The 8,757-nt window shown below is 59.7% G+C and overlaps 2 non-coding genes across 2 annotated transcripts; both read left to right on the top strand.

Annotated features, from left to right (window-relative positions):
* Positions 1–4,813: 4,813 nt before the first annotated feature.
* Positions 4,814–6,628, top strand: LOC142790490 (small subunit ribosomal RNA). Its single transcript, XR_012889548.1, has one exon. It is a non-coding gene; the product is annotated as a small subunit ribosomal RNA (ribosomal RNA).
* A 1,719-nt stretch (positions 6,629–8,347) lies between these two features.
* Positions 8,348–8,500, top strand: LOC142790564 (5.8S ribosomal RNA). The gene has a single exon (XR_012889609.1). It is a non-coding gene; the product is annotated as a 5.8S ribosomal RNA (ribosomal RNA).
* The last annotated feature ends 257 nt before the right edge of the window (positions 8,501–8,757 follow it).

Genomic DNA, 8,757 nt, shown 5'->3' with positions numbered 1-8,757 from the left:
GTGGAGAAATTCCCATAAACTTGCAAACCTCTACACGAAAATCGGTGCGCGTGATAAAGTTGAAAATTATCGTCCGATATCAAATGTGCCTTCTATAACACAAATTCTAGGAAAAAAAAAAAAAAAACACTTGTTCGCCGTTTTCTGCGCCGTGACTGGCAGCACTCCGGCGAAGCGAAACGGGGTCGATTCGAGCACGATATCGGCGTCTTTCGACGTGCTCGCCGGCGACCGTCGCACGAGTACGTCGCACGAGCGCGTCTGCCGGGGCGCCGTTTGCGAAGCCGACGCAAAAGTGGGAACCGCCGCTCGGATGATCGCCGCTTTCGGCAGAGTGAGTGTTGGCACTCCGGGGAAGCGAAACAGCGTGAATGCGCCCACGAAATCGGCGTATTTTGAAGTGCCCGCCGGCGACCGTCGCACGAGTACGGTAAACCGCGTCAGCCGGGGCGTAGTTCGGGACGCCGACGAAAAAGTGGGAAGCGCAACTCGGATCTTCGCCGTTTTTGCAGGAGTGAGTGGCGGCCCTCCTGCGAGACCAAGAAGCATCGATTCGTGCACGAATTCGGCGCCTTTCGACGTGATCGCCGGCGACCGTCGCTCGAGTAGGGCAAACCGCGTCTGCCGGGGCGGGCTTCGGGACGCCGATGCGAAAGTGGGAAACGCTGCTCGGATGTTCGCCGTTTTTGGCCGAGTGAGTGCTGGCACTCGGGCGAAGCCAAACGGGGCCGATTACGGCACGATATCGGCGTCTTTCGACGTGCCCGGCGGCGACCGTCGCACGAGTACGGTAAACCGCGTCAGCCCGGGCGGAGTTCGGGACGCCGATGCGAAAGTGGAGAACGCCGCTCGGATCTTCGCCGTTTTTGGAGGAGTGAGTGGCGGCACTCCGGAGAAGCCAAGGAGCGCCAATTAGCGCACGATATCGGCGTCTTTCGACGCGCTCGCCGGCGACCGTCGAACGAGTAGGGCAAACCGCGTCTGCCGGGGCGGGGTTTACGACGCCGACGCAAAAGTGGGAACCGCCGCTCGGATGTTGGCCGTTTTTGGCAGAGTGAGTGCTGGCACACCGGCGACGCGAAAGAGCGCGAAAGCGCCCACGAAAGTGGCGTATTTGGACGTGCTTGACGGCGACCGCTGCAGGAGTACGAAAAACCACGTCAGCCGGGGCGAGCGACCCACGGCGGTCTGGGTGCTTATCGCTGCTATTATAGGGGCACCCCGGCAGACGCAGAAAAAAAAAATTTTTTTTCGACCTTCTTTTTTGCTGGTCGAGCTCGGGTAACCCAGGTCGCAATGGGAGCCGCGCACGAAAGCGGCGTCGCGAGACGCGTTCGCGGTCGCTAGTCGCACGAGCTCGGCAACCGCGTCAGCCGGCGCGGAGTTCGGGATGCCGACGGCTAAGTGGGTACCGCTGCTCGGATGTTCGCCGTTTTTGGCCGAGTGAGTGCTGGCACTCCGGCGAAGCGAAACGGGGCCGATTCGGGCACGATATCGGCGTATTTCGACGTGCTCGCCGGCGACCGTCGCACGAGTACGGCAAAGCGCGTCTGCCGGGGCGAGGTTTGCGATGCCGACGAAAAAGTGGGAAGCGCCGCTCGGATCTTCGCCGTTTTTGCAGGAGTGAGTGGCGGCCCTCCTGCGAGACCAAGAAGCATCGACTCGCGCACGATATCGGTGTCTTTCGACGTGCCCGCCGGCCACCGCCGCACGAGTACGGCAAACCGCGTATGCCGGGGCGGGGTTGGCGACGCCGACGCAAAAGTGGGAACCGCCACTAGGATGTTCGCCGTTTTTGGCAGAGTGAGTGCTGGCACACCGGCGACGCGAAAGAGCGCGAAAGCGCCCACGAAAGTGGCGTATTTGGACGTGCTTGACGGCGACCGCTGCAGGAGTACGAAAAACCACGTCAGCCGGGGCGAGCGACCCACGGCGGTCTGGGTGCTTATCGCTGCTATTATAGGGGCACCCCGGCAGACGCAGAAAAAAAAAATTTTTTTTCGACCTTCTTTTTTGCTGGTCGAGCTCGGGTAACCCAGGTCGCAATGGGAGCCGCGCACGAAAGCGGCGTCGCGAGACGCGTTCGCGGTCGCTAGTCGCACGAGCTCGGCAACCGCGTCAGCCGGCGCGGAGTTCGGGATGCCGACGGCTAAGTGGGTACCGCTGCTCGGATGTTCGCCGTTTTTGGCCGAGTGAGTGCTGGCACTCCGGCGAAGCGAAACGGGGCCGATTCGGGCACGATATCGGCGTATTTCGACGTGCTCGCCGGCGACCGTCGCACGAGTACGGCAAAGCGCGTCTGCCGGGGCGAGGTTTGCGATGCCGACGAAAAAGTGGGAAGCGCCGCTCGGATCTTCGCCGTTTTTGCAGGAGTGAGTGGCGGCCCTCCTGCGAGACCAAGAAGCATCGACTCGCGCACGATATCGGTGTCTTTCGACGTGCCCGCCGGCCACCGCCGCACGAGTACGGCAAACCGCGTATGCCGGGGCGGGGTTGGCGACGCCGACGCAAAAGTGGGAACCGCCACTAGGATGTTCGCCGTTTTTGGCAGAGTGAGTGCTGGCACTCCGGCGAAGCGAAAGAGCGCGAATGCGCCCACGAAAGTGGCGTGTTTGGACGTGCTTGACGACGACCACCGCAGGAAAACGAAAAACCACGTCAGCCGGGGCGAGCGACCCATGGCGGTCTGGGTGCTTATCGCTGCTATTATAGGGGCACCCCGGCAGACGCAAAAAAAAAAAAATTTTTTTTCGACATTCTTTCTTGCTCGTCGACCTCGGGTGACCCAGGTCGCAGTGGGAGCCGCGCACGAAAGCGGCGTCGCGAGACGGCTTCGCGGTCGCTAGTCGCACGAGCTCGGCAACCGCGTCTGCCGGGGCGGAGTTCGGGACGCCGACGGCTAAGTGGGAACCGCCGCTCGGATGTTCGCCGTTTGTGGCCGAGTGAGTGCTGGCACTCCGGCGAAGCCAAACGGGGCCGATTCCGGCACGATATCGGCGTCTTTCTACGTGCTCGCCGGCGACCGTCGCACGAGTACGGCAAAGTGCGTCTGCCGGGGCGGGGTTTGCGACGCGTACGCAATAGTGAGAACCGTCGCTCGGATGTTCGTCGTCTTTCGCCGAGCCAGTGCTGGCACTCCGGCGAAGCCGAACGGAGCCGATTCGGGCACGATATCGGCGTCTTTCCACGTGCTCGCCGGCGACCGTCGCACGAGTACGGTAAACCGCGTCAGCCGGGGCGGAGTTCGGGACGCCGATGCGAAAGTGGGAAGCGCCGCTCGGATCTTCGCCGTTTTTGGAGGAGTCAGTGGCGGCACTCCGGTGAAGCCAAGGTGCGCCAATTCGCGCACGATATCGGCGTCTTTCGACGTGCCCGCCGGCCACCGTCGCACGAGTACGGCAAACCTCGTCTGCCGGGGCGGGGTTTGCGACGCCGACGCAAAAGTGGGAACCGCCGCTCGGATGTTCGCCGTTTTTGGCAGAGTGAGTGCTGGCACTCCGGCGAAGCGAAAGAGCGTGAATGCGCCCACGAAAGTAGCGTATTTGGACGTGCTTGACGGCGACCGCCGCAGGAGTACGAAAAACCACGTCAGCCGGGGCGAGCGACCCACGGCGGTCTGGGTGCTTATCGCTGCTATTATAGGGGCACCCCGGCAGACGCAGAAAGAAAAAAAAAAAATGGGGACATGGCGTGCGTCACCGTGCGGCTTCGCAGCGTTGCCGAAGTCGCCGAGCCCTTCGACTGAGCCGAACGGCGGACAGGGAACGTTGGTCGGCCGTTCTAACCTGTCGGTGCCACGCCGAGACGTCGTTAAGGAAAACCGCGTCGTGGGCCTCTACGACGCCGTCGAGTCGTTGTACGTTTGGTGTCCAGCGTGTCGGCGGCGAGTAGCGGACACGTCGTTCACGACTTCGGTCTTTCGCAGTCGACGCGAACTTGCGGAGAGTCGTGGTGCCTCACGTTTTCGGCAGAAACCGCGGCGGAATTTTCCCGTGCGTGCGCGCACGACCTCGGTGCTGTGCCGTCAGCGTAGTGTTGCACAAACTCGTGGCCTACCCAAGGTGCGGTACGTTTGCGGCCGTATCCTCGGTGGGAATTTCGTGAGCAGGGTCACAAATTCTACGACCTCGGCGGGTTTGAGAGCGACGTAGACTTGTGGCACGCTCAACGTGCCACACGTTTCGGGGCACACCCGCGGTGAAATTTTCTCGAGTACGCTCGTATTAGTGCCCAAGGAGGTCTGGGTACTTATCGCTGCTATTATGTGGGGGTTCTCGTGAGCGGCGTACGCGAAAGCGACCGGGTGTCTGATATGCGGCGGGCTTCGGCCTCGTCAAGCGTGTCCTCGGGTCTGCTCCAGGGGAATCCACGGCAGTCGTCTGCAGCCTCATCCGCTTGATGCGTTAGGGGCTGGTTGTCGGACGGTGCCGTTTTACCACGATATCGAGGTGTGTTCCGTGTCGTCCTCGGGCGATTCAGATGCGAAAGCGCCGAAGACGCGGGCGTGACCCGTCGTCTGGCGGCTTTGCAGTCTCGGCTCCGTTGCTAGTTCCGGCCGGTCCACCGACAGTGCAGCGGGCTTGGGCAACCCGCACGGCGCGACCGAGTCGATGCAACGAAAAAGAGCGAGCATGAACGTGCTTCTTGCCGCACGGCTCCCACTCGTCTTTCGGGAAGGTTGTGCCGTAGCGAGCTCGAACGCCGTCATCTCGGAGTGCAAAATAAGCGTGTTGGGGCGCCTGAAGGTGGCCTCCGCCGCACACAGACTGCGTCCGGCCCGCCGAAGGCGAGGACGGACGCGCAGTCGAACGATTACCTGGTTGATCCTGCCAGTAATCATATGCTTGTCTCAAAGATTAAGCCATGCATGTCTAAGTACATGCCGAAATAAGGCGAAACCGCGAATGGCTCATTAAATCAGTTATGGTTCCTTAGATCGTTTCTTCCTACTTGGATAACTGTGGCAATTCTAGAGCTAATACATGCAGTGAGCCTGGAGCCCTTTGGGTAACGGGTGCTTTTATTAGACCAAGATCGATCGGGTTTCGGCCCGTATTGTGTGGTGACTCTGGATAACTTTGTGCTGATCGCATGGCCACGAGCCGGCGACGTTTCTTTCAAGTGTCTGCCTTATCAACTTTCGATGGTAGGTTACTTGCTTACCATGGTTGTTACGGGTAACGGAGAATCAGGGTTCGATTCCGGAGAGGGAGCCTGAGAAACGGCTACCACATCCAAGGAAGGCAGCAGGCGCGCAAATTACCCACTCCCGGCACGGGGAGGTAGTGACGAAAAATAACAATACGGGACTCTTTTGAGGCCCCGTAATTGAAATGAGTACACTCTAAATCCTTTAACGAGGATCAATTGGAGGGCAAGTCTGGTGCCAGCAGCCGCGGTAATTCCAGCTCCAATAGCGTATACTAAAGCTGCTGCGGTTAAAAAGCTCGTAGTTGGATCTCAGTTCCAGACGAGTAGTGCATCTACCCGATGCGACGGCTCGGACTGAACATCATGCCGGTTCTTTCTTGGTGCACTTCATTGTGTGCCTCGAGATGGCCGGTGCTTTTACTTTGAAAAAATTAGAGTGCTCAACGCAGGCGAGTCGCCTGAATAAACTTGCATGGAATAATAGAACAAGACCTCGTTTCTGTTCTGTTGGTTTTTGGAATACGAGGTAATGATTAAGAGGGACGGACGGGGGCATTCGTATTGCGGCGCTAGAGGTGAAATTCTTGGACCGTCGCAAGACGAACTACTGCGAAAGCATTTGCCAAGAATGTTTTCATTGATCAAGAACGAAAGTCAGAGGTTCGAAGGCGATCAGATACCGCCCTAGTTCTGACCATAAACGATGCCAACCAGCGATCCGCCTGAGTTACTCAAATGACTCGGCGGGCAGCTTCCGGGAAACCAAAGTATTTGGGTTCCGGGGGAAGTATGGTTGCAAAGCTGAAACTTAAAGGAATTGACGGAAGGGCACCACCAGGAGTGGAGCCTGCGGCTTAATTTGACTCAACACGGGAAAACTTACCCGGCCCGGACACTGGGAGGATTGACAGATTGAGAGCTCTTTCTTGATTCGGTGGATGGTGGTGCATGGCCGTTCTTAGTTGGTGGAGCGATTTGTCTGGTTAATTCCGATAACGAACGAGACTCTAGCCTATTAAATAGGTGCGGGGTTCCCAGCACCTTACAACCTTCTTAGAGGGACAAGCGGCTCCTAGCCGCACGAAACAGAGCAATAACAGGTCTGTGATGCCCTTAGATGTCCGGGGCCGCACGCGCGCTACACTGAAGGAAGCAGCGTGTCTTTATCCCTGTCTGAAAAGACTGGGTAACCCGTGGAACTTCTTTCGTGATTGGGATAGGGGCTTGCAATTGTTCCCCTTGAACGAGGAATTCCCAGTAAGCGCGAGTCATAAGCTCGCGTTGATTACGTCCCTGCCCTTTGTACACACCGCCCGTCGCTACTACCGATTGAATGATTTAGTGAGGTCTTCGGACCGATGTCCGGCGCGGCCTTTCGGTTGCGCCGGTCTGTTGGAAAGATGACCAAACTTGATCATTTAGAGGAAGTAAAAGTCGTAACAAGGTTTCCGTAGGTGAACCTGCGGAAGGATCATTAACGGATTGTGAAGGGTGAGCGCCTCAGCTGCGTCTGCGCCCGACACTTTCTGCCGCTGACCCCGTTTGGACGCGGGGTCGGCTTTTCCCCACGGGGCTGCCTGAATGTGGAGCGGCACCCCGTGACAAATTGTTGCGCCCAGCGGACGCCAACACCGCGACCTTGGACGGTCGGCCAGGTGGCGGACGCGGGTACAAACGGCGCAACGCACTCATAGGTCGGCTTTCGACCCGCCACTGCACCGTGGCTCGAAGCGCTCGAAATGCGCGACCCGACCGCTGCGGGACCGCCTAGTACTGTAAACAGGAGCGGCGGAGCGCGAACGGCGAGTCGTGGTTACGTCGGTAGAAGGCGAGGCTGCGCGTTCCCGAAACGCCAGCCGAGTGCCCTCCCGACCGTTCGAGCGTGCAAGAACGAGACCCGACAATCGCGCGGCGACTGCCAAGTACGAGAGGAACGGCACAAGCGTCGGCGGTCGGTCAAGGAACTGGCGATGTGACGGGTCCGCTGTGCACCAGTGCATACCGTCCCGCCGTCCGCGGCAAGCGCCTCCGCGTCCTCGGGTGACGGAGGCTGCCGGTCGGTTCTTGCAGGCGAGGGATCTCGCTGGCACCGGTTCGCGTTGACGCGCGGCCGGTCATGGCACGGCGATGCGACGGCCGAGGTGCGCAGTACTCGATGGAGGAACCGCACGCTCCGATGACCGTCCCGCCCTCCGCGGCGTATGCGTACCGACCGTAATGGTTGCAGCAGCGCCGGCCGGCTTTTGAATTCGCCACACGAAACACGGTGCGAGATCGCGGTTAGGGGAGCGTCGACGTTGCCAGGCGTTTTGCTTGCTGCCGAGGGAAAGGCGGCACGGCCACGTCGCGCTCGTCGCGATTAGCGGGTCTGCGCGCTTTGGGAAGGTGCCGCAACGACTTGCCGAAAGAGGAAGCACGGAAGAACGAGGGACTTGGACGTCCCGACAATTGAACGCACTTGCGGCCAGGCCCTTGCTGGCTTCGTTCTTCCGCCTCGAGTAGGCTCGTACGCGGCTCCGGCGCCGAAAGTGGTCCTTGGCACCGACTTCGGTGGACGTGGGAAGTGCCGCGCAAGTACGGCGCGCCTGGCTCCACCTGTTGGCTAAAGTAGGCAGCCGGATCGGCATTTTGGTGTGCGGTGGCAAACCGTGGATGCGAAAAAAGCTTGTGCGATTTCGTGGAACAAAAAGCGGGGGTCCCCCTTTTTATGCGGAGGAGACCGACCCGCCTGCCGTGGTGAACCGCGACGCCACGGTAAAAACGGGAGAGGCTTGTCGATGGGACCGTGCATCCCGCGCTCCACGGAGGCCGGGAGGCGGCCGCCCGAGGAAATGTGTAGCCGTCGAGGCCCGCATCTGCGTGCACTCTTATCCAAATGGGTGTACCGCAGGCATTTTCTGGTTAGGCGGGCCAATGAGAGCGAGCACACAACGATACCTACGGGTCCGGCTTGGAGAACCGGCTTCGACGCCTCCCGAGTATTTATAGAGGGGTGGACCACGAAAGCACTCGCAAGTAGCGAAAGCGAAACGCCGTCCGAAACACACCGTTTGCTCGATTTGCGGCAGCCGAAAAAGGCGCGGCAGAGTTTTGGAGTCCAAGCGTGCGCTGAAAAGCGCCCTTCTTGGCCACTGTTTGGCCGAGTGCCAGAAACGTTTGGTTTTGACTGTACGGAATTGAACAAACACTTTTTCACGACTCTAAGCGGTGGATCACTCGGTTCTCGGGTCGATGAAGAACGCAGCCAGCTGCGAGACTTGGTGTGAATTGCAGGACACACTGAGCACTGATTCTTTGAACGCACATTGCGGCCTTGGGTCTTCCCTTGGCTTCGTCTGTCTGAGGGTCGGATCACATATCAAGAGAGCCTTCGGCGCACAAGGGAACGTGAGCCGTCGACTCGTTTTGACCGCGTCGGCAACACGGACAGCACGCTGAACACCTCACAGCGAGCGCCAACAGCGGCCACTCAAGGGCGAGACGGTGGCGACCGTCGTGCCAGAGCCCAACCGAAACGGGGGCGACCGACTGCATTGAGGATGTGGCACCTCGTTGAGACCGCCGCAGGACTTCGAGTCGGAAGGAAGCCTGCAGGGAAAGTGCGGT

Source organism: Rhipicephalus microplus, unplaced genomic scaffold (assembly GCF_043290135.1).
Source record: "Rhipicephalus microplus isolate Deutch F79 unplaced genomic scaffold, USDA_Rmic scaffold_115, whole genome shotgun sequence".
NCBI lineage: Eukaryota > Metazoa > Arthropoda > Arachnida > Ixodida > Ixodidae > Rhipicephalus > Rhipicephalus microplus.
This window is presented reverse-complemented; position numbering and strand designations above follow the sequence as displayed.